At 43.2% G+C, this 26197-nt stretch overlaps 2 long non-coding RNA genes across 6 annotated transcripts in view; one reads left to right on the plus strand and one right to left on the minus strand.

Moving 5' to 3' along the window:
• Positions 1-792: 792 nt before the first annotated feature.
• Positions 793-26197, minus strand: part of LOC119864456 — a 42224-nt gene continuing 16819 nt past the window's right edge. For all 4 annotated transcript variants that reach the window (XR_005373978.1, XR_005373980.1, XR_005373981.1 and 1 more), the window contains exons 3-5: positions 10250-10342; positions 5661-5809; positions 793-2649 (exon numbers count right to left, since the gene is read on the minus strand). This is a non-coding gene — a long non-coding RNA (uncharacterized LOC119864456). The remainder of the gene's footprint in view (positions 2650-5660; positions 5810-10249; positions 10343-26197) is intronic.
• LOC119864449 lies at positions 2535-22636 on the plus strand. 2 transcript variants are annotated; one of them, XR_005373982.1, is made up of 3 exons: positions 2535-2682; positions 19703-19779; positions 22441-22636. It is a non-coding gene; the product is annotated as an uncharacterized LOC119864449 (long non-coding RNA). The 2 variants fall into 2 exon arrangements; XR_005373983.1 differs by lacking the exon at positions 2535-2682 and adding an exon at positions 17845-17983.

The following is a 26197-nucleotide window of genomic DNA, read 5'->3' on the forward strand; positions in this document are numbered from 1 at the left end:
GAACCCTGTGTCTTTTGCAGTTTCCATCACTGTGCTGAGCACACAGTGAGAATATGCATAAAACGAGTCCTGGACATATAAACTCTGCACGCTGCCTGCTCAAAAGCCCAGGGAAGAGAAAATGGAGACATAGTCCCAAGGAGAAAGCCACAGTCTATGTAGATTTCAGGCTCAGATAAGCTTATAGAGTGCAAGGGCCCCAGCACGATACAGACAACAGATTGCTTCCCAGAAGGTCATCATTACGTGTGAGGTATTCTTTTCTTTTATGCAACTTACTGCACCCTGTAGGAAACTGAATTTGGAGAATCAAGAGATCCATATGAGCAGGTATCACGGTGTCCATTGTGTTCAGCACCATGAGGACATCATAGTTTGGATCCTGTAAGGGTTATTCCTGACCCCTGCTTCCTCATGGCATCACATGAAGAATGGTTGTGACTGCCCCTGACTTGTGGGACACAGCCTGAGATGCTATCTAATATTTCCTTACTTATTACTTGGGTTGAAGAAAGAATCCATTAGATGAATGAATAAGATTTTTTTAAAATATATTTAATTTATTTTTTTATTCATGAGAGACACAGAAAAGAGAGAGAGAGAGAGGCAGAGACACAGGCAGAGGTAAAAGCAGGCTCCATGCAGGGATCCTGATGTAGGACTAGATCCCAGGATTCCAGGATCACTCCCTGCGCCAAACGCAGGTGCCAACCACTGAGCCACCCAGAGACCCCCCTTCAATAAGATTTTTTTTAACCTGAGTTACTAATAAAGATTACAAATATACTTAAGGAAATATCAGCAACTTAATTCTGCAATGTCTGGAGAATGTTGGGGAGGGGAGACATCAGAGGACTCCAACTTTTTCAGGTTTGTAGAATTATGAGCTTGGAAGTGTGCAAACTTCAAAGCAAGACTTTGAGCAAGAAGGGACCAGTCAAGATTGATGAGGTGATGAACATCAGTGGGGATCTCCATTGCTTTGTTCTGTACAGTTGGTACGGATTTTTATGTTATTCAATATACTTATATTCCTCAAGTTGAGGACAGTTTCAGTAGCACAACCCATGGCAAAAATCATAAATATTGGACTATCTGCCAAAAGAAAAATCCAAGAGTTAGTCTTCTCTCTTATCTTGTCTCCCCTCTTCACCCACGTCCTATCCTATCTGCCTCGCTTGGGGAAGAAAAGGGTACACAGAATGCCCCAGAATTCCCCTCTGCCTTCTGTGAAAGAAGCAAGAACCACAGCTCCATCTCTGTCCAGGGACCAAGCCTTAGTTCCCTTTGGGCCCGACATCTCAGTTTAGGATGAATCCCAAAGGGCCCCTGCTGTGTCAGATGCATAGCTGAGATTGGAGTCTGTACCTTCTGACGAGGCAAGAGATAGTTGGAAGAGAGGAAAAAGCCTGAGGTCAGAACTCATGTATTCACCTAAACAGCCCCTTGGTACCTGTTGTTTTCTATCTGAATGGCATCTGTGCATCTTATTACAAGTCCATACTTTTCTCCTCCTCAGGAAAATGGCAAGTCCTTCTGCAGATTTCAGAATCATATCATGCTTATTCATGGGGATTGGGTAATAGCAATAATGGTAGTGATGAAAAAAAACAGAACTGAGGTATCACCCTCTTTGTTGAAGAGGGTGATGGCCAATGACCCAAGTTCCCATTCGAGGAGATCATGATATGACATGTTCCCAAGTGTCAGACTTTCCTGTGGAAAGCAGTTGTGTTCTCTTCATCTTCCCTCTCCTCTCCTCGTCCTCTCCTCTCCCCCTTCTCTCTTCTGACAGATGGCTCCCTCCAAACTTTGGAGAGTGAACTAGGACTTGGCCCTGTATCAGCCTTTGCTGTACATAGTAGTTAGTCTCTAGGATGGCCTGCGATCTCTTAGTATTCATGTCCTTGTATACTCTTCTCCCATGTTGTATCAGAGTTGATCTGTGCAACCAACAGGATACAACAGAAGTGAAGAAATGTTCCTTCTGATATTTGATTACTTTGAAACTGTAGTATCTCCTTCCTCCCTCCCTCTTCTCCTCCTCTTCTCCCTCTGTCATCATTTGCCCTGAGAAATGCCAGTTAGTGCTCTTCCTCCCTCCCTCCATCTCTCTTATCTCTCTTCTCTCTTCTCTTCTCTTCTCTTCTCTCTATCTCTCTCTCTCTCTCTCTCATCACTTGCTGTGGGGGAATACATTATAAGGACATCCAGGCAGCCCACACAGAGACCCATGTAGAGAAGAACCAAGCCTGACAACTACATGGGTGATCTTGGAAGCAGGTCTTCCTGGTGACAGGCCCTGCTGACAGCTAGATTACAACTTCATGAGAAACTCAGCCAGAAGCACTTAGCTAGGCCACTTCCAAACTCCTGACCCTCAGATGCCATGAAATAATAAATGCTCATTGTTTTAAACTGCCAAGTTTTGGAGTAATGATTACACAGCAAAGATAACTAGCACAGATATATCCTTTGAGAAAATGAACACCAAGAATCCTGTGGAAATAGTTGTACCTATGCCAATAACTTCCACACGCTTTGTCTCTGTACCAGTGCAGGCAAGAAGAACTGGGTCGCAGGAAACATCATACACGTTGTAGCAGGCAGGACACTTAATGCCATTGGGTACTGAGGATTCCTGAGGCACTGAATGAAGAAAGAAAATTTTCATCTCAAAGAGTAAGCCATAAAAGGAGCTCAGAGAATTTATTATCCCCCAACCAAGATCATGCTTATTCCATGATTCCTCCACCCAAAATCAAAATTATTTAAAACTAGGATGGCATGAAGGGTGTGTGTGTGTGTGTGTGTGTGTGTGTGTGTGTGGAGGGGAGTAGGTATTAAGTGGAAAGATAGAGGATCTTATAGGAATTTGGTTTATTTGCTTCTTTCATGAATTGATCCTTTGCCCTGGCTGGAGAAAAATGCTTAGATGCCAGAAGGTAACTTGTGGTCTTAAAAAATACTGGTAAGAAATTTTATCATTTCAAGTTTCACATCTAAGTCTTTAATACATTTTTAGCTTATTTCTGTGAATGGCATAAAAATGTGGTCTGGTTTCATGCTTTTGTATACATGTAGCTGCCCAGTTTTCCCAGCACATTTTTGGGAGAGACTGCCTTTTCCCCCATTGTATATTCTTCTCTCCTTTGCCATAGATAAATTGACCATACAAGCATGGGTTTATTTCTGCATTCTCTCTTCTGTTCCATTGATCTATGTGTCTGTTTTTGTGCCAGTACCATACTGTTTTGATCACTACAGCTCTGTAGTGTATCTTGAAATCTGGGATTGTGATACTTTGAGCTTTATTCCCTCAGGATTGCTTTGGCTACTCAGTCTTTTGTGGTGCAAATTTTACTTTTATTTTCTCTAGTTCTGTAAAAAATACTGTTGTATTTTGATAGGAATTGCATATCTGTAGATTGCTTGGGTAGTATGGACATTTTGACAATACTCGTTCTTCCAGTCCATAACCAAACATTGGAAGTAATTTCACATCATCTGTAGACACATTTTTCTTTATATATCTCCTTTAGCAAAGGAAATAAAACAAAAATAAACTACTGGGACTACACCAAAATAAAAAGCTTTTGCATAGCAAAGAAAATCACCAACAAAATAAAAAGGCAACCTACTGAATGAAGAAAGATATTTGCAAATTATATATATCTTTTAAATATATAATTAAATATATAAATAATATATAACTTATAAAAAATAAAATATATAAATAATATAAACACTAATAAAAATTATATATAAATAATATTCTAAATATATAAAGAGCTTATACAACTCAATACCAAAAAAGCCCCACGAATAATCCAATTAAAAAATGGGCATGGAGGGATCCCTGGGTGGCGCAGTGGTTTGGCGCCTGCCTTTGGCCCAGGGCGCGATCCTGGAGACCTGGGATCGAATCCCACTTCGGGCTCCCGGTGCATGGAGCCTGCTTCTCCCTCTGCCTATGTCTCTGCCTCTCTCTCTCTCTCACTGTGTGCCTATCATGAATAAATAAAAATTTAAAAAAATGGGCATGGAAAAAAAAAATGGGCATGGGACCTGAATAGACATTTTTCCAAGAAAGATATATAGATGGCCAACGGACACATAAAAAAAGATTCTCAACATCACTAATCATCAGGAAAATGCAAGTTCAAACTATAATGAGATATCACTTTATGCCTGTCAGAATGGCTAAAATAAAAAACATAGGAAATAACAATTATTTGTGAGGGTGCAGAGAAAATGGAATCTTTGTGTGCTGTTGGTAGGAATGCAAATTGGGGATAGCCACTGTGGAAAACAGTATGGAGGTTCCTCAAAAAAATAAAAATGGAAATTCCATATGATCCCATAATTTCATTACTGGGGTATTTACCCAAAGAAAATGAAAAACACTAATTTGAAAAGATATATGCACCCCTATGTTTATTGTAGAATTATTTGCAATAGCTGATATATGAAAAAACAACCCGGGTGTCCATGGACTGAAGAATGGATAAAGAACACGTGATATGTATGTGTGTGTGTGTGTATGAATAAATAAATTTATTTATTCATTAGAGACACAGAGAAAGAGAGGCAGAGATATAGGCAGAGGGAGAAGCAGGCTCCCTTCAGGGAGCCCAGTATGGGACTCAATCCTGGGACCCCAGGATCACAACCTGAGCCAAAATCAGATGCTTAAGCACTGAGCCACCCAGGCGTGTCTATACAAGAGGATATTACACAACCATAAAAACGGATGAGATCTTTCCATTTCAAATAACATGGATGGATTTAGAGCATAAATGCTAAGTGAAATAAGGCAGTCAAGGAAAAATAAATATCTATCATGTGATTTCACTCATATATAGAATTTTAAAAATGAAACAAATTAGCAAACAAAGGTTTTTAAAAAGGCAAACAAAAACCACTCTTAAATAGCATAAACTGATGGTTGCTAGCAGGTAGGTGGGTGGAAGATGGATTATATAGGTGAAAGAGATTAAGAGTACATTTATCTTGATGAGCCCCGAGCAATATATAGAATTGTTGAATCGCTGTATTGTACACCTGAAACTAATATAATACTGTATGTTAATTATACTTCAATAAAAAAATACTGTTGAGAGAGTTAAGAAATAAATAGGCAAGGACAAACACTTTTCAACTGGAATGGAAAAGCAAACAATTTAAACCTACAAACTCATACTTAGTGTAAATCCTGAGGACCCATCCCAGCCGCCCAGCTGCCATTCAGTCTTCCTTAAAAGAAGGGCTTGTGCCTATCCCTTCACAGGAAGGAAAGACAGTCAGTGAGGAAAATCAATAGGCAGCTCAGAAGCAGAGAGACAGGTCGTAGGAAGGTACTTAGAAGACAGACATAAGGGATCCCTGGGTGGCGCAGCGGTTTGGCGCCTGCCTTTGGCCCAGGGCGCAATCCTGGAGACCTAGGATCGAGTTCCACGTCGGGCTCCCGGTGCATGGAGCCTGCTTCTCCCTCTGCCTGTGTCTCTGCCCCTCTCTCTCTCTCTCTCTCTCTCTCTCTCTCTCTGTATGACTATCATAAATAAATAAATTAAAAAAAATTAAAAAAAAGACAGACATAAGACAATGGATTGGGATAAAGGATGGGAAGGGAGGGAGAGCAGAGATGTGTTGGCACTCACCTTGGAAGTCCCCTTGGTTATAGAGCTCATCTTGGCAGCACTGGTAGTTTTACCCGAATGTTTTATTATCTCCTAGTGTTGCTGAGAAGGTCCTTGGGACACACTTGCTTGAAGAACAACCTTCTCCTCAACATATTGTAAGAGCTTCCCTGTACAGAAGCAAACCCCAGAAGGAATTTCCCCTTTGAATCATAGAGAGAGCGATGCCCAAATGGGCTACCATTATTAAAGGATTCTGTGCTTCAAATCCTTTTGTCTTTAGTCTTTCCACTTCTCAAGGAGCCCTTCTGCATTGGTCCATGGAATAAACCAGTGGAGGGATGGTTTGTTAGCACTTGTTAGAATGGGAGTGTCATACTTCAATGAGGTGATGCAGAACAAGGATTGTCCAGTCTTTTTACCAGTGTCTCCCACCCTGCCTCCTCCCACCACCCCACACCCCCAGGTCTATCTGGGTAGAATTCAACATAAGAAAGTAGGGTAAAATAGAAGATGCACAGGAAAGCTCCAGCTGGCACCAACATCAGCACTTGTCTGATCTAATCTCTGATTCCTCAGATGAAGAATCTGAGGCTCAGAGAAATGCAAAACTTGGCTAAAGTTGACTGAGAGGTGATGTGGGTCTCCTAATTTTGTCTCGTGCCTGTTGCCTCCACCACCAACTGCTCTCAACATCAGGAGAACCACAGAAAACTAGCTCTATCTGTTGCTGCCCTACCTCCCCAGTTCTTAGAGGAATAGCCAAGGGCTTGCTCGTGAAAAGAAACAGGGTCTGAGAGAATGTATTAGTATCTTCAGAGATTCACTGACACTGTTAGGGTAGAGTATACTTCCTTGTCTCACTGACAATAGACATGGTCATATGATTTGCTCTGAATACTAAAATGTGAGCAGAAATGTGTATTCTATGTTCCAGCAGAAGCTAGGGTATACTTGGAGTATGGTTCTCTCTATCTCTCTTCATTTTTTTATTGTGGTACAATGCATATAAGGTAAAAAAATACTATCTTAAAAATTTTTAAAGATTTTACTTATTTATTCATGAGACACACAGAGAGAGAGAGAGAGAGAGACAGGCAGAGATACAGGCAAAGGGAGAAGGAGGCTCCATGCAGGGAGTCCAATGTGGGGCTTGATACTGGGACTTCAGGATTATGCCCTGAGCCAAAGGCAGATGCTCAACAGCTGAGCCACCCAGGCGTCCCTATATTAAACATTTTTAATTGCACAGTTCAGTGGTGTTAATCTCCATGCTCTTTCTTCCCTCCACCATGACACCCAGCAATTCTTTAGAAAGCATCTTCTCCATCAACTTGAGTCCCAGGTTAATATGATTTAGAGTAGACATGCGGCTGACCCAGATGGTGTGAGCAAGAAATAAATCTTTAATTTTGTAGCTTCTGACACCTTGGAGTCACTTGGTATAGCAGCGGTACTTAGCCTCTTAGTACTTAGCAGTACTTAGCCTGGCTGATACCAGGATAACACATGGCTGTCATCTCTAACTTGCTGTCCACCCTGCTGGCTAAAGACCATGAAGTTTCCATGCAATAGCATCTGACTTACAACTAAGTAGAAGAAAGTGTTTCTAGCTTCTAAAATCTCAAGGTGAAGGATGCAGACCGAGAATAAAAACATCTGAAAGCAAGGGCAAATGTATACAACTGAACATGTGCTTTCATTGGCACAGGGCATGCTCAAATGGCCTGATCTTCTGCCTTGTTGAGAATGGATTTTCCTCGGATGTGAGTCTTTGAAACAGGGTGTCACAGCCAACTTTCTCATTCTAAAGAGAAAGATAGAAATGAAGAGAAGCCAGGGCAGAGGGAAACATTAGTTCTTCAGTCACTGACTATCATTTCAGGCAGGGAATTTTTATTACTGTCTACCCCTAAAAACACGTAGGAAGACACAGACCAAAGAGATGTGATGGTGTCAAGTTGTCCACCCCCAGCCTGGGGCCACCCAATGCTTGCACAATCCCTGGTAGCCTGCCACCCAAGAGTACAGGTTCTTTGAGTGACCAAGCCCTCTGGTCACTGGGCTTGACAAGGGACAGATGGTGTTTGTACTTCTTCCAAGGATAGACTATGTCATGCTTAGGCGGAGGAGGAAATAAAAGCTTCATAAACACACTCAAGCCCTCTTTATGGTATTCACTTATATACCTGGCAGATGTCCAACTCATCAAAATTCCACCCTTTTCTGAACATGTCAAATGACCAAAGTTAGGTCGAAGTTTGAGAAGGCAGAGAAGGGTCTGGAAGTGATAGAATTGGGTTGAGCACAGGCAGTGTTCATGGTGGAACCCACCCTGGAGAAAGACAACCAGTTACTCATTTCCCCCTCAATTTCTGGCCCTTGATGTACTCACCAATATCTATCATATCCCTTCTAAGAACCTGGGCCTAAGGGAAGTATAAAAGCTTACAGTTTTTTTTTTTACCTGGATTCTGGAGCCAGAGTGCCTAGGCTCAAAGCACCTAGAACAATGCTAGCATGACTAGATTTGAATAAAGTTTAGCTATAGCTGCTGCTATAATGCTCTCACTCGTCACTTTTCATAGAGCTCGTAATTCAAGAGCACAGATAGGCAGCATTTTTCTGAACCTGAGGCTTGGAAGATAAATGGGATTCAGGTAAGATTCACGTAAGCCTGTGAAAATCCCACTCCCTGAGGCCTAGAGGGAAAATGAAAAGGCAGTTGTCATGTGGAGAAACCACCAATACCAAGAATGAGGGTCCCAACCCTGAATCCCAGATTTTTGGTTATTTCAAGAGGTGGGGATGGAACTCCTCAAAAGCCAGTCTGGAGAGCTAAGAGTAAGGTGTCATCCTGAGGCCCACCACTGTTCATCTGAGACGTAGGCAAGTCAGAGTAAGGATGTACCGGCAGGTGGCCTGATAACAAGAAGTAGGGCTGCAGGTCCTGATGTGCAGGGCATTGTGCACAACATTGTGATGCTCAGACAATCTTGCCAGTAAACCAGGGGAGGTAAAGGTTATGTGCAGGTCTGGGTGGGATTCTTGGCCCAGCATAGGGATGCTTCCCTGAGACCACTGCTCAGTGAGAATCAAGACTCTACATCCAGCTGCCATGGGATCATGAAAGGAAATGACTATAAGAGAGAAAATGTCACCCTAACTACTTCTTACTACCAGCTTAAAGCACTCTTCCCCACTCACTAATTCACAGGACCAGAAGGTATTTTCTAACCCCATACGAACATGTAATGGGCAGAACATATAAGGGTGAATGAAAAAGAGTTAGGATGAAGATATGGAAGTTTTCCAGTTAACAAAATAAGCCTAGAAGTCAAAAACTAGAAAGTTTCATGTGAGGGCTATGAATGAAAGTTTGGACAGGGTGGCGTGTGTGTGAAGGTGTGCAGCAGGGAGGCATCTTGGGTTCAAATTATGAAGGTAACTGTCTTGGTTTCTTAGGACTACCATAACAGAGTGCCACCAACCAGGTAGCTTAAACAACAAAAATGTGTATTCTCACAGTTGTGGCATCTAAAAGTCTGAACATGGAGCCAGCAGGGTTGGCTCCTTCAGGAGGCTGTGGAGAAGATACTGTCCCATGCCTTTGTCCTGGCTTCTGGTGGCTGCAGCAATCTTTGTCACCCCTTGGCTTATAGACACATCACTCTGATCTCTGCCTCCATCTTCACATGGAGTTCCCTTGTGTGTCTCCCTCCTCTTTTTATAGGGATAGGGACACTAGCCGTATTAGGTTGGGGCCCACATTATTTCAGTATGACCTCATTTAACTGATAACATCAGCAATGACCCTATTTCCAAATAAGATCATATTCTCAGGTATCCAGGGCTTAGGACTTCAATATATCTCTTTTGGAGGTGCAATCAAAGTCATAACAGGAACAGAAGCCCTTGGATTCCCCCCTCTCAGTGCCCCATTCCTTCTACCTGGGTCCCTCTAACTTTGTCCTTTCATGTGTCCATCCAAGTGGCTAGCACTGCTCTCCTCAGGGACACTCTTTACTGTCTGAAAGCGGTCCATCTGAGAGTGGAAATTGGGACAGCCACTATGGAAAACAGTAGGAAGGGTCCTCAAGAAACTATAAATAGATGCACTTCTGGATATATAACTCAATGAAACAAAATCACCACCCTGAATATGTCTACACCCCATATTCATCACAGCATTATTCACCATAGCTAACCAATGGTAACAACCTAAGTATCTATCAACAAATGAATGGATGAAGGAATACTATTTGGCCATAAAGAAAATCTTGCCATTTATGACAACATGGATAGACATTGGAGGAATTATGCTAGGTGAAATAAGTCAGAGAATGACGAACACTTATAATCTCACTTACATAATAATTGATAGAAACAGAATAGATTGGTGCTTACCAGAGATAGAGGGAGAGTGTGGGGGCATACTCCTTAGTTTTGTGATCTTGGGGCTAAATTTATCCTTTTCTTTGAAAAACTTGTCATGCCCTGTCTTCCATTTTAAGTACCATCTTTATGGATAATGATCATTACAAAGAATACATGTTTGTTGCAAAAAAACCCTCAGAATGTAGAAGTATAGAATAAAAAGTGGAAGTTACCTGCCTTCTGGTGGCTTCTACATCCTGTGATTGTTTTCTGAGTGAGGATGTTCCAGGGTGTAGTCTTCCTGAGGCAACAACTGTTCTTGTAAACTGTAGAGAGGTAGTTTAAGGAAGTGGGTTTATGGATGAACATAAGATTCATCCCTAACTGGGTTCAAATTCCTACCCCTTCTGTTACTAGCTCTTCCAAAGTGGATGTTATTTCAGCTTTCCATGCCCCTCTTTATCTTTAAGCTACAAGATGATCATGGTAGTAGTCCCTATATCATGGAGTTGCTGTGAGAATTAAGTGATTTCACAAACATGGTAATTCTTGGCTACTTTTATTATTGTTTTGTATCTTCCTGCCTACTGGAGGTCTTTGAGCCAAGGAATAATGAGATAGTACAAGTTCAAGAATGTAAATTAACCAACGAAAAGCCAAATAAGGATAATAGCACTGTCTCTGAGGTGTGGATGGAAAACGTAAAAACAATTTTAAAAATTAATTTTTCCAGCTTTATTGACATATAAATGACATGTAATATTGCATAAATGTAAAGAATATAACAGTTTAAAAATATTTTTATTTAAATTCCAGTAAACAGTGTACTGCATATTAATTTGAAATATATATATATATATATACTGTGAAATTACTACAATAAATTTAATTAACATCCACACCTCACATGGTTACAAATTCTTTTTCTTGTGATGTGAACTTTTAAGGTTTACATTCTTATCAACTTTCAAATATATAATATTGTTAACTATAGTCACCGTGCTGTGCACTATATCCCCAGACCATTTCATAGGTTGCCTTTTAGTTTTGTTGATGATTCCTACACTGTGCAGAAGCATTTTGTTTTGATACAGTCCGAATAGTTTTACTAGTTTCAGAGGCAGAGCTTAGTGATTCATCAGTTGCATATAACATCCAGTGCTCATTACATCATGTGCCTGCCTTAATGTCCATCACCCATTTACCTCATCCCCTCACTCCCCTCCCCTCCAGCAACCCTGTTTGTTTCCTAGTGTTAAGAGTCTCCCATGGTTTGCCTCCCTCTCAATTTTCATCTTATTTTTCCTTCCTTTCCCCTATGTTCATCTGTCTTATTTCTTAAATTTTACGTATGTGTGAAATATTATGGTATCTGTCTTTCTCTGACTGACTTACTTCACTTAGCATCATACCCTCTAGTTCTAGTCACATCACTGCAAATGGCAAGATTTCATTCTTTTTGATGGTTGGGTAATATTCCATATTATATCCATATATATTGCTTCTCCATTCACCTCTCAATGGGCATCTTGGCTCTTTCCATATTTTGGCTGTTGTACGCACTGCTGCTATAAACATTGGACTGCTTGAGCTACTTTGAATAACTATGTTTGTATCCTTTAGATAAATACCTAATAGTACAATTACTGCGTGGTAGGATGGTTTTATTTTTCAGTTTTTGAGGAACTTCCATTCTGTTTTCCACAGAGGCTGCAAAAGTCTGCATTCTCACCAAGAGTGTAAAAGGGTTCCCTTTCTCCACATCCTTGCTAACATCAGTTGTTTCCTGTCTTGTTAATTTTAGCCATTCTGACTGGTGTGAGGTGGCATCTCATTTTGGCTTTGATCTGTATTTCCCTGATGACAAGTCACGTGGAACATTTTCTCATGTGTCTGTTGGCCATGTGTATGTCTTATTTGGACAAACGTCTGTTCATGTCTTCTGTCCATTTCTCAACTGAATTTTTTGCTTGAGTTTGATAAGTTCTTTATCGATTTTGGATACTAGCCCTTGACCTGATAAGATCATTGCAAATATCTTCTCCCATTCCATAGTTGCCTTTTAGTTTTGTTGGTTTTTTCCTTTACTGTGCAAAAATTTTTATCCTGATGAGGTTTCAGTAGTTCACTTTTGCTTTTGTTTCCCTTGTCTCCAGAGACATGTCTAGAAAGAAGTTGCTGCGGCTGAGTTCAACAGATTGCTGCCTGTATGTATTCTCCACTAGGATTTTGATGGATTCCTGTCTCACATTTAGGTGTTTCGCCCATTTTGAGCTTATCTTTGTGTATGGTGTAAGAAAGTGGTCCAGTTTCATTCTTCTGCATGTGGCTGTATAATTTTCCTAACACCATTTGTTGAAAAAATGTCTTTTTCCACTGGATGTTCTTTCCTGCTTTGTCAAAGATTAGTTGACCGTAGAGTTGATGGTCCATTTCTGGGTTCTCTATTCTGTCTCATCGATATATGTGTCTGTTTTGTATCAGAACCATACTGTCTTGATGATCAGAGCTTTGTAATACAGCTTGAAGTCCAGAATTTTGCTGCCTCCAGCTTTGGTTTTCTTTTTCAACATTACTTTGGTGATTTGAGGTCTTTTCTGGTTTCATACAAATTTTAGGGTTGTTTCATAGATCAATGGAACAGAATAGAGAATCCAGAAGTGGAACCTCAACTTTATAGCCAAATAGTATTCGACAAAGGAGGAAAGACTATCTATCCACTGGAAAAAAGACAGTCTCTTCAATAAATGGTGCTGGGAAAATTGGACATCCACGTGCAGAAGAATGAAACTAGACCACTCTCTTGCACCATCCACAAAGATAAACTCAAAATGGATGAAAGATCTTAATGTAAGACAAGATTCCATCAAAATCCTAGAGGAGAACACAGGCAACACCCTTTCTGAACTTGGCCACAGTAACTTCTTGCAAGATTAATCCATGAAGGCAAGAGAAACAAAAGCAAAAATGAATTATTGGGACTTCATCAAGATAAGAAGCTTTTGCACAGCAAAAGATACCATCAACAAAACTCAAAGACAACCTACAGAATGGGAGAGGATATTTGCAAATGACATATCAGATAAAGGGCTAGTTTCCAAGATCTATAAAGAACTTCTTAAACTCAACAGCAAAGAAACAATCCAATCATGAAATGGGCAAAAGACATGAAGAGAAATCTCACAGAGGAAGACATAGACGTGGCCAACAAGCACATGAGAAAATGCTCCGCTCACTTGCCATCAGGGAAATACAAATCAAAACCACAATGAGATACCACCTCACACCAGTGAGAATGGGGAAAATTAACAAGGCAGGAAACCACAAATGTTGGAGAGGATGTGGAGAAAGGGGGACCCTCCTGCACTGTTGGTGGGAATGTGAACTGGTGCAGCAACTCTGGAAAACTGTGTGGAGGTTCCTCAAAGAGTTAAAAATAGATCTGCTCTATGGACCCAGCAATTGCACTGTTGGGGATTTTCCCCAAAGATACAGATGCAATGAAACGCCGGGACACCTGCACCCCGATGTTTGTAGCAGCAATGTCCACAATACCCGCACTGTGGAAGGAGCCTCGGTGTCCATAGAAAGATGAATGGATAAAGAAGATGTGGTTTATGTATACAATGGAATATTACTCAGCCATTAGAAATGACAAATACCCACCATTGGCTTCGACGTGGATGGAACTGGAGAGTATTATGGCTGAGTGAAATAAGTCAATTGGAGAAGGACAAACATTATATGATCTCATTCATTTGGGGACGATAAAAAATAGTGAAAGGGAATAAAGGAGAAAGGAGAAAAAATGAGTGGGAAATATCAGAAAGGGAGACAGAACATGAAAGACTCCTAACTCTGGGAAACGAACTAGGGGTGGTAGAAGCAGAGGAGGGTGGGGGGTGGGGGTGATGGGCACTGAGGTGGGCACTTGACGGGATGAGCACCGGGTGTTATTCTATATGTTGGCAAATTGAACACCAATAAAAGATAAATTTATTTTAAAAAATTTTAGAGTTGTTGGTTCCAGCTCTGTAAAAAATGCTAATGCGGGCAGCCCAGGTGGCTCAGCGGTTTAGCGCCACCTTCAGCCCAGGACCGGATCCTGGAGATTCGGGATCCAGTCCCACGTTGGGCTCTCTGCATGGAGCCTGCTTCTCCCTCAGCCTGTGTCTCTGCCTCTCTCTCTCCCTCTCTGTGTATCTGTCATGAATAAATAAATAAAACCTTTTAAAAATTGGTATTTTGATAGAGATTGCACTGAATGTGTAGGTTGCTCTGGGTAGCAATAGACAACTTTTGGGGTAGCATTAACAATATTTGTTCTTCCAATGCATGAGAATGGAATGTTTTTCCTTTTCTTTATGTCTTCCTCAATTTCTTTCATAAGCATTCCATAGTATCCAGAGTACAGATCCTTTACCTCTTTGGTTTATTCCAAGGTGTCTCATGGTTTGGGGGACAATTGTAAGTGGGATCCATTCCTTCATTTCTTTCATCCGTTCATGTTTAGTGTATAGAAATGCAACTGACTTCTGTGCATTGATTTTATATTCTGCGATTTTGCTGAATTCCTACATCAGTTCAAGCAATTTTGGGATGGAATCTTTTGGGTTTTCTATATAAAGTATCATGTTGTCTACAAATAGTGAAAGTTTGACTTCTTTGCCAATTTGGATGCTTTTTATTTGTCTGATTTCTGAGGCTAGGACTTCTAGCACTATGTTGAACAGCAGTGAGAGTGGACATCCCTGTCTTATTCCTGACCCTGGAAGAAAATCTCTGTTTTTCCCTGTTAAGGATGATATTCACTGTGGATTTTTTGTATGGCTTTTAGGATACTGAGGTAAGTTCCTTCTGTCTTTATACTGCAGTGAGTTTCAATCAAGAAAGAATGCTGTATTTTGTCTTTTATTAATGTTGTGTATCATGTTGATTTGCAACTGTTGAACCACCCTTGCATCTCAGGAATAAATTCCTTTTGGTCATGGTAAATAATCCTTTTAATGAACTTTTGGATCCAATTTGCTACTATCTTGGTGACAATTTTTGCATCCATATTCATCAGGGATCTTTGATCTGTACTTCTTTTGGGTGGGGTCTTTATTTGGTGTTGGGATTGATGCTGGCCTCATAGAATGAGTTTGGAAGTTATTCTTCCATTTCTAGTTTTTGGAACAGTTTCAGAATAGGTACTAATTATTTAAATGTTTGGTGGAATTCCCCTGGGAAGCCATCTGGCCCTGGACTCTTGTTTGTTAGGAGACCTTTGAGATCTGATTCAATTTCTTTGCTGGTTATGGCTCTGTTCAGATTTTCTATTTCTTCCTGTTTCCGTTTTAGTAGTTTATATATTTCTAGGAATGCATCCAAATTGCCTAATTTGTTGGGATATAATTGCTCACAATATTCTCTTATAATTGTATTTCTTCAGTGTTGCTTGTGATCTCTTTTTCATTCATGATTTTATTTCTTTGAGTCCTTTCTCTTTTCTCTTTTTGATAAGTCTGGCTAGGCATTTATCGATTTTATTAATTCTTTCGAAGAATCAGCTATTAATTTCATTGATCTTTTCTGTTTTTTCCCCCATATCATTGCTTTATGGTCCACTCTATTATTTTTCTTCTCCTGCTAGATTTAGGCTTTATCTGTTGTTCTTTTATCAGCTCCTTTAGATTTCAGGTTATGTTGTGTCTTTGCAACTTGTTTCTTGAGAAAGGCCTGTGTTGCTATATACTTTCCTCTTAGGACCACCTTTGCTGCATCCTCATAGTTTAGGGGACATGTCTAGAAAAATGTCGCTACAGGAATACCAGAGAAATTGCTCTCTTCTAGAATTTTTATACTTTCAGATCTCACAATTAGGTCTTTGATACATTTTGAGTATATTTTGTGTATGGTGTAAGAAAATGGCCTACTTTCATTGTTTTTGCAAGTAGCTATCCAGTTTCCCAACAGCACTTGTTGAAGAGACTTTTTCCCATTATTTTTTCCTGCTTTGTCAGAGAGTAAATGATCATATAATTATAGATTTTTTAGTGTTGTTTTATTAATCTGTGTGTCCATTTTGTACTAACAGTATACTTTCTGAGTTACTACAGCTTTGTAATAGAACTGGAAGTCTGGAATGTGTTACCTCCTGTTTTGTTTTTCCAAGATTGCTTCGGCTGCTTGGGGTATTCTGTGGTTCCATATAAATTTTAGGATTGTTTTAGCTCTGTGAAGAATGCCGGTGATATTTTGATAGGAATTGCATCCAAAGTGTAGATTTCTTTGGTTGGCATAGACCTTTTAACAGTATCTGGCCTTTTTTTTTAAATTTTTTTTAAATTTTTATTTATTTGTGATAGTCACAGAGAGAGAGAGAGAATGAGGCAGAGACACAGGCAGAGGGAGAAGCAGGCTCCATGCACCGGGAGTCCAACGTGGGATTCGATCCAGGTCTCCAGGATTGCGCCCTGAGCCAAAGGCAGGCGCCAAACCGCTGCACCACCCAGGGATCCCAGTATTTGGCCTTCTAATCCATAAGCATGGAATGTCTTTCCAATTGTGTCATCTTCAACTCTTTAATCATTGTTTTATAGTTTTCAGAGTATAGGTCTTTTACCTCTTTGGTTAAGCTTATTCCTAGGTATTTTAATATTTCTGGTTCAATTGTAAATGGGATTATTTTATTAATTTGTCCTTCTGCTGTTTCATTATTAGTGTATAGAAATGATACAGATTTCTGTGTGTTGTTTTTGTATCCTGTGACTTTACAAATTTATTTCTCAGCTATAGAATGTTTTTGAAGGAGTGTTTAAGGTTTTCTGTGTGTACTATTATGTCAACTGCAAATAGTGAAAGTTTTACTTCATCCTTGCAATTCCGGATGCACTTTATTTCTCTTTGATGTCTGATTGCTGTGGCTAAGATTGAGAGATAGGGAGGGAGACAGGGCCAGACCAGGAGGGACAGAGAGTGAGACCGGGAGGGAGAGACAGAGACCCGGACGGAAGGACAGGGAGGGAGACACAGAGCCAGAGAGAGGCTTCGTGCCTCCATGAGCAGGAGTCCCTTGGGACTGAGCGGGGGGCTCAAGGCCTCAAACCCAGCGCCTGACCAGACTACCCGGCAGAGGCATAGGCATTCTCCACTCCGCTCTGAACTCCGCGAAGGGCGGGCCTCTGTGCGGGGGGCGGGCCCAGGGGCGGGAGCGGGGGTGAGGCCACAGGGTTCCAGGAGCTTGCCCCTGCGCCTGACCCCGAGCGTGACCTGAAGGGGGCCGCGGCTGGCCGCAGGAGGAGCTGTGCGCAGATGCGACCCGGCGGTGGCAGGAGGTAGCTCGGCCGCGCCCCCAGTCCAGGCCCGCGGTTCCCCGCGGTTCCCCGCGCTCCGGGCTCGCGGCAGCGGCTCTGCAGGCCTCGGCCCCCTGCGCGCAGGTCAGAGTGGGCCCCGGGAGGTGTGACGGGCCCCGGGGTGGCTGTGCGAGGGGCATCTGACCCTCGCTTGTGGCGCAGCGGGTGCCTGGGAGGGACCGGGAGGGGGACAGCGGGCCTTGGGGCTGCATGGAGGTGGCCCCGTGGCGAGCCGGACCCACACCCTTTGGGCCGCCAGGGTGCCGGGCAGAGGGCTGCGGGGAAGGAGTGGTGGGACCTGTTGGCGGAGGGGGGCGGCGGTGGGGCCTCCTACAGGTCAGGCCAGGTCTCCTTTGGGCGGCTCAGGGAGGGTGCGGGGCCCCTCCCCCGGGCTCAGGGAGGTACCGCGGAACCCATGTGCGTGCGCTCAGAGGGGTTAGGGTGCAGGCACCTTGCAATGTCAGGGCACGGCCTTGGGACGGTGGCTTGAGGGCCTGGGCTGCTGGGCCCCAGGAGCCTCCCCAAGCCCTTGGCTCTTACTCCGCCCCCCTCCCCCTCCCAGCTCTCAGGTCCCTCCCTAAGCACCCCAGCCTGGCCAGGAGCCCGCCCCTCCCGCTTGGTCCCTGTCAGGTGAGTATGGCTACCTCTGAAATTTTTGCATTTTGAAAACGTTCTCCTTTCTCCACAGCCTCCCCAAAATTTGGTGTTTCCTGTCTTTTTAATGTTCTCACCGGTGTGAGGTGGCATCTCATTGTGGTTTTGACCTTTATTACTCTGATGGCCAGTGACCCAGAGCATTGTCTTGCCTGCTTGTTGGCCATGTACATATAGGTCTTCTTCCGTGACTTTTCTGTTCGTGACTTTTCCCGTTTTCTGGATGGGATGGTTGGTCTCTTTGCTGTGGAATTGCAGAGGTTCTTCAGAGATCTTGGATGCTGGCCCTTTATCTGACGGGGTCATTTGCACATACCTTCTTCTCCCATTCTGTGGGCCACCTTTGAGTTATGTTGAGTGTTTCTTTTGCTGTGCGGAAAGTGCTCATCTTGATGAAGTACCAGCGATCCATTTTCGCTCTTGTTTCTCTGGACTTTGTGGCTGATGTAATTTGCAAGAAGTTGCTGTGGCCCAGTTCAAGAAGGGTGTTGTTTCCCGTGTTCTCCCGGGGGGTTTTGATGGAATCTTGTCTCACATTTAGATGCTTCATCCATTTTGAGTTTATCCTTGTGTTTGGTGTGAGAGGAATGGTCCAGGTTCATTCCTCTGCATGTGGCTGTCCAGTGTTCCCAGCAGCCTTGATCGAAGAGACTGTCTTTTTTTTCCCATCTTTCCTGCCTGGCCAAATATTAGTTGCCCGTAGAGTTGAGGGTCCACATCTGGATGCTCTCCTCTGTTCCATTGATCCATGTGTCCGTTTCTGTGACAGTACCACACTGTCCTGATGCTCACAGCTTTGAGGCGCGCCCTGAAATCTGGCATTGTGCTGCCCCACCCCCACCCCCTGCATTGGATTTCTTGGCTACTATTCCCGTGGCCGTTCGGGATCTTTTCTGATTCCACACAAGTCTTCAGATGATTTTTTCCAGCTCTCTGAAGATAGTCCATGGTATTTCTGAGAGGGATTACACTATTTGTGTAAATTGCCCTGAGTCACGTTGACATTTTCCCCAATATTAATTCTTCCAAACCAGGAGCATGGAACCTTTTTCCATCGCTTTGTGTCTTCCTCAGTTTCTTTCAGACATGTTCTGCAGTGTTTTGGGTAGCAATCCTTTACCCCTTTGGTTAGGTTTATTCCTAGGTAGCTCATGCTTTTTTTGGGTGCTGCGGTTGTATAAATGGGGTTGACCCCTTCCTCGATGTCCCTTTCCTCGGTCTCATTCTTCGCTTACAGAAAGGCCACTGGTTTCTGGGTCCCGAGTTTGTATCCCGCCACACTGCCGAACTTGCTGTAGGAGTTCCAGCCATCTTGGGTTTTCTAGGTACGGTATCGTGTCATCGGTGAAGAGGGAGAGTTTGACTTCTTCTTTGCCGATTTGAATGCCTTTTATTTCTTTTCATTGCCTGATTGCTGAGGCCATGACGTCTCGTACTATGTTGAGAATAGCAGCAGTGAGAGTGGACATCCCCGTCTCGTGCCTGGTCATCGGGGAAAGGCTCCCAGTGTTTCCCCATTGGGAATGAGAATTTGCCGCGGGCTTTTCGTAGATGGCTTTGAAGATGCTGAGGGACGTTCCCTCTATCCCGGTACTCTGAAGCGTTTGGATCAGGAATGGATGCTGTGTTTTGTCAAATGCTTCTTCCTCTGCGTCTCTTGAGAGGATCATCTGGTTCTTGTTTTCTCTCTTGCAGATCTGATGAAGCACCTTGAGTGCTTTCTGAGTGCTGAAGAAGCCTTGCACCCCGGGGATAAAGCCCACCGGGTCATCGTGAGTAACTTGTTAATAATGTCCTGTTGGATCCCGTTGGCTCATAGCTTGTGGAGGTGTGCATCCGTGTTCATCAGGGACATCGGTCCAGAATTCTCCCTTTGGGTGGGGGGGGTCTTGGGTTTTGGAGTTAAGGTGACGCTGGCCTCCAAGAACGAGTTTGGAAGTATTCCATTTCTTTCTATCTTTCGGAGCAGCTTTGGTAGCACAGGTATGATTTCTTCTTGAAGCGTTTGATAGAATTCCCCTAGGAAGCCATCTGGCCCCGGACGTTTGTGTCTCGGGAGGTTTGTGTGTTTCTTTATAGGTGTGTTTCTTATTTCCTATTGGGGTTCATTTTGCCAACATAGAGCATAACCCCCCAGGGCTCATCCCATCAAGTGCCCCGCTCCGTGCCCGTTGCCCAGTCACCCGCACCCCCCACCCTCCTCCCTTTCTTCCACCCCTTGTTCATTTCCCAGGGTTAGGAGTCTCTCCTGTTCGGTCTACCTTTCTGCTATCTGCCACTCATTTTTTTCTCCTTTCCCCTCTCTCCCCTTTCACTATTGTTTTCATCCTCCCCAGAAGAATGAGACCATATGATGTTTGTCCTTCGCGATTGTCTTCTTTCCCTCAGCCTTAATACCCTCCGGTTCCATCCAGGTCGAAGCAAATGGTAGGTGTTCGTCGTTTCTAACGGCTGAGTAATCTTCCATTGTGTACAGAGACCACTCACCCTCCTTATCCATTCATCTTTCGATGGACACCGAGGCTCCTTCCACAGAGTGACTATCATGGATGTTGCCGCTCGAAACCTCGGGGTGCAGGTGTCCCAGCATTTACCTGCATCTGTATCATTGGGGTACATCTCCACCAGTGCACCCCCATGCTGGATCACAGTGTAGATCCGTTGTTACCTCTCTGAGGCACCTGCACACGGCTTTCCAGGCGTGGCTGCACCAGGTCACATTCCCACCAGCAGTGCAAGAGGGTTCCCCTTTCGCCACATCATCACTGACATTCGCTGCTTCCTGTCTTGTTAACGTTCACCGCGGTCACTGGTGCGTCAGGTGGGATCTCGTTGTGCTTTTGACCTGTATTTCCCTGACGGCCAGTGATGCGGTGCATTGTCTCATGTGCTTGTCTGTCACGCCTACGTCTTCCTCTGTGACATTTCCGTTCACGTCTCTTGCCCGTCTACCAGATTGGATCCTTGGTCTCTTTGCTGTGGAGTTACAGAAGTTCTTCAGAGATCTTGGATACTGGCCCTTTACCTGACAGGGTCATTTGCACATAACTTCTCCCATTCTGTGCGTTGGCTTTAAGTTTTTTGAGTGTTTCTTTTGCTGTGCGGAAGCTGCTCATCTTGGTGAAGTCCCAGCGATCAATTTTTGCTCTTGTTTCTCTGGCCTTCATGGCTGATGTAATTTGCACGAAGTTGCTGTGGACCAGATCAAGAATGGTGTTGTTGCCTGTGTTGTCCCCTAGGATTTTGATGGAATCTTGTCTTGCATTTAGATCCTTCATCCATTTTGAGTTTATCCTTGTGTATGGTGTGAGAGGAATGATCCAGTTTCATTCTTCTGCGTGTGGCTGTCCAGTGTTCCCAGCAGCATTTACTGAAGAGATTGTCTTTTTTGTTCCCCCTGCAAGGTCTTTGCTGCCTGGCCGAATATTAGTTACCCATAGAGTTGAGGGTCCACCTCTGGATGCTCTCTTCTGTTCCATTGATCGGTATGCCTGTCTTTGTGCCAGTATCACACTGTCTTGCCGGTAACAGCTTCGTGGCACAACGTGAAATCCAGCATTGTGCTGCCCCCGCAGTGGTTTTCTTGGCTACTCTTCCTGTGGCCGTTCGGGGTCTTTTCGGATTCCACACCAGTCTTCAGATGACTTGCTCCAGCTCTCTGAAGAGAGTCCAGTGGTATTTCTGACAGGGATTGCATTAGTTGTGTCGATTGCCCTGGGTCACATTGACATTTTCCCGAATATTAATTCTTCCAATCCAGCATCATGGAACCTTTTCCATCTCTTTGTTTCTTCCTCAGTTTCCTTCAGACTTGTTCTGCAGTCTTTCGGGTAGAGACCCTTTACACCTTTGGTTAGGGTTCTTCCTAGGTAGCTCATGCTTTTTTGGGGGTGCTGCAGTTGTATAATTGGGGTTGACCCTTTCCTCGATGTCCCTTTCCTCGGTCTCCTTGTTCGCATGTAGAAAGGCCACTAGTTTCTGGGCCCCACGTTTGTATCCTGCCGCACTGCCGAACTTGCTGTAGGGAGTTTGAGCAATCATGTGGTGGAGTCTTTTGGGTTTTCTAGGTACAATATAATGTCATTGGCGAAGAGGGAGATGTTGACTTCTTCTTTGCCAGTTTCAATGCCTTTTGTTTCGTTTTGTTGCCTGACTGCTGAGGCCATGACGTCTCGTACTATGCTGAGAATAGCAGTGGTGAGAGTGACATCCCAGTCTCGTGCCTGTTCTTCAGGGCAAGGCTTCCGGTGTTTCCCCATTGCGAATGATAATTTGCCACGGGCTTTTCGGAGATGGCTTGGAAGATGCTGAGAGACGTTTCCTGTATCTCTGTACTCTGATGCGTTTGGATCGGGCATGGATTCCGTATTTTGTCAAATGCTTCCTCTGCGTCACTTGAGAGGATCATCTGGTTCTTGTTTTCTCTCTTGCAGATCTGAAGAAGCACATGGAGTGCTCTCCGAGTGCTGAAGCAGCCTTGCACCCCGGGGATAAACCCCACTGGGTCATGGTGAGTAACTTCTTAATAATGTCCCGTTGCAACCTGTTGGGTCGTATCTTGTGGAGAAGGTGTGCATCCGCGTTCATCAGGGACATCGGTCCAGGATTCTTCTTTTTGGTGGGTTCTTGGGTTCTGGAGTTAAGGTGACCCCGGCCTCCAAGAACGGGGTTGGAAGTGTTCCATCTCTTTCTATCTTTCGGAGCAGCTTTAGTAGCATAGGTATGCTTTCATCTTGAAGCATTGGATAGAATTCCCCTGGTAAGCCTACTGGCCCTGGACTTTTGTGTCTCGGGAAGTTTGTGAGTTTATCGGTTTATTTATTATTGGAGTTCGTTTTACCAACATAGAGAGTAACCCCCCAGTGCTAATCCCATCAAGTTCCCCCCTCGGTGCCCGTCGCCCAGTCACCGCCACCCCCCGCCCTCCTCTCTTTCTTCCACCCCTTGTTCGTTTCCCAGGGTTAGGAGTCTCTCCTATTCTGCCCTCTCTGCCATCTCCCACTCATTTTTTTCTCCTTTCACCTCTATTCCCTTTCACTATTTTTGTCATACTCCCCAAAAGAATGAGACCATATAATGTTTGTCCTTCACCTATTGCCTTCTTCCCTCAGCCGTAACACCCTCTGGTTCCATCCATGTCGAAGCAAATGGTGGGTGTTTGTCATTCCTAACTGGCTGAGTAATCTTGCATTTTGTACAGAGACCACACACCCTCCATATCCATTCATCTTTGATGGACACCGAGACCCCTTCGCAGTGTGGCTATCGTGGCTCTGAACCTAAGGGTGCGGGTGTCCCAGCGTTTCATTGCATCTGCGTCTTTGAGGTAAATCCCCAGCAGTGCAATTGCTGGGTCGTACGGAGGTCTATTTTTAACTCTGAGGATTCTCCACACAGTTTTCCAGAGTGGCTGCACCAGTTCACAATCCCACCAACAGTGTAAGAGGGTTCCCTTTTCTCTGCATCCTCTCCAACATTTGTAGTTTCCTGCCTTGTTAATTTTGCCCATTCTCACTGGTGTGAGGAGATATCTCATTGTGGTTTTGATTTGTGTTTCCCTGATGGCAAGTGATGTAGAGCATTTTCTCGTGTGGGTGTTGGCCATGTCTATGTCTTCCTCTGTGAGATTTCTGTTCTTTTGCCCATTTCATGATTGGCTTGTTTGTTTCTTTGGTGCTGATATTAATAAGTTCTTTATAGATCTTGGAAACTAGCCCTTTATCTGATATGTCACTTGCAAAATCACATTGATAGTTTATGAGTGTTGAACCAGCCTTGTGTCCTGGGAATAAATCCTACTCAGTCATGGTGAATAATTTTCTTATGTACTGTTGAATCCTATTGGCTAGTATCTTGTTGAGAATTTTTGCATCCATGTTCATCAGGGATATTAGTCTATAATTCTCCTTTTTGGTGGGCTCTTTGTCTGGTTTTGGAATTAAGGTGATGCTGGCCTCAAGAACGAATTTGGAAGTACTCCATCTCTTTCTATCTTTCCAAACAGCTTTAGGAGAATAGGTATGGTTTCTTCTTTAAACGTTTGATAGAATTCCCCTGGGAAGCCATCATGCCCTGGACTTTTGTGTCTTGGGAGGTTTTTGATGACTGCTTCAATTTCCTCCCTGGTTATTGGCCTGTTTAGGTTTTCTATTTCTTCCTGATACAGTTTTGGTAATTTGTGGCTTTCCAGAAATGCGTCCATTTCTTCTAGATTGCCTAATTTATTGGCGTATAGCTGTTGATAATATGTTTTTAAAATCGTTTGTATTTCCTTGGTGTTGGTAGTGATCTCTCCTTTCTCATTCATGATTTTATTAATTTGAGTCTTCTCTCTCTTCTTTTTAATAAGGCTGGCTAATGGTTTATCTATCTTATTAATTCTTTCAAAGAACCAACTCCTGGTTTTGTTGATCTCTTCCACAGTTCTTCTAGTCTCGATTTCATTGAGTTCTGCTCGAATCTTTATTAACTCTCTTCTTCTGCTGGGTGTAGGATCTATTTGCTGTTTTTTCTCTAGCTCCTTTATGTGTAAGGTTAGCGTTTGTATTTGAGATCTTTCTAGTTGTTGAATGGATGCTTGTATTGCAATGCATTAACCCCTTAGGACTACTTTTGCTGCATCCCAAAGATTTTGAAAGGTTACATCTTCATTCTCATTAGTTTCCATGAATCTTTTTAATTCTTCCTTAATTTCCTGGTTGACCCTTTCATCTTTATTCAGGATGGTCCTTAACCTCCACGTGTTTGAGGTCCTTCCAAACTTCTTGTTGTGATTTAGTTCTAATATCAAGGCATTATGGTCTGAGAATATGCAGGGGACGATCCCAATCTTTTGGTATTGGTTCAGACCCGATTTGTGACCCAGTATGTGGTCTATTCTGGAGAAAGTTCCATGTGCACTTGAGAAGGATGTGTGTTCAGTCGAGTTTGGATGTAAAGTTCTGGAGATATCTGTGAAATCCATCTGGTCCAATGTATCATTTAAAGCTCTTGTTTCTTTGGAGACGTTGTGTTTAGAAGACCTATCGAGAGTAGAAAGAGCTACATTGAAGTCACCAAGTATAAGTGTATTATTATCTAAGTATGTCTTAACTTTGGTTATTAATTGGTTGATATATTTGGCAGCTCCCACATTCTGGGCATATATATTGAGAATTGTTAAGTCCTCTTGTTGGATAGATCCTTTAAGTATGATATAGTGTCCCTCTTCATCTCTCACTACAGTCTTCGGGGTAAGTTTTAGTTTATCTGATATAAAGATGGCTACCCCTGCTTTCTTTCAAGGACCATTTGAATGGTATATGGTTCCCCAACCTTTTATTTGCAGGCTGTAGGTGTCCTTCTGTCTGAAATGAGTCTCTTATAGACAGCAAATTGATGGGTCCTGCTTTTTTATCCGGTCTGAAACCCTGCACCTTTTGATGGGGTCATTAAGCCCATTCACGTTCAGAGTTACTATTGAAAGCTAGGAGTTTAGTGTCATCATGATATCTATTCAGTCCTTGTTTTTGTGGACTGTTCCACTGAACTTCTTCTTAAAGGGGAATTTTAAGAGTCCCCCTTAAAATTTCTTGCAGAGCTGGTTTGGAGGTCACATATTCTGTCAGTTCCTGCATGTCTTGGAAGCTCTTTATCTCTCCTTCCAAGTTGAATGAGAGCCTTGCTGGATAAAGTATTCTTGGTTGCATGTTTTTCTCATTTAGGACCCTGAATATATCCTGCCACCCCTGTGTCCTGCCAGGTCTCTGTGGAGAGGTCTGCTGTCACCCTAATACTCCTCCCCATAAAATCAGGGATTTCTTATCTCCTGATGCTTTAAGGATCTTCTCTTTATCTTTGGAATTTGCAAGCTTCACCATTAAATGTCGAGGAGTTGAACATTTTTTATTGATTTTAGGGGGTGCGGATCACTCTATCTCCTGGATCTGAATGCCTGTTTCCCTTCCCAGATTAAAAAGCTTTCAGCTAGGATTTGTTCAAATACATATTCTGGCCCTCTGTCCTTTTCGGCACCCTCGGGAACCCCAATTAAATGTAGGTTTTTCTTCCTCAGGCTGTCATTTATTTCCCGTAATCTATCCTCATGGTCTTTTAATTGTTTGTCTCCTTTTTCCTCAGTTTCCCTCTTTGCCATCATCTTGTCTTCTATGTCATCCACTCGTTCTTCCACCTCGTGAACCCTCGTTGTGA

Source organism: Canis lupus, chromosome 19 (assembly GCF_011100685.1).
Source record: "Canis lupus familiaris isolate Mischka breed German Shepherd chromosome 19, alternate assembly UU_Cfam_GSD_1.0, whole genome shotgun sequence".
NCBI lineage: Eukaryota > Metazoa > Chordata > Mammalia > Carnivora > Canidae > Canis > Canis lupus.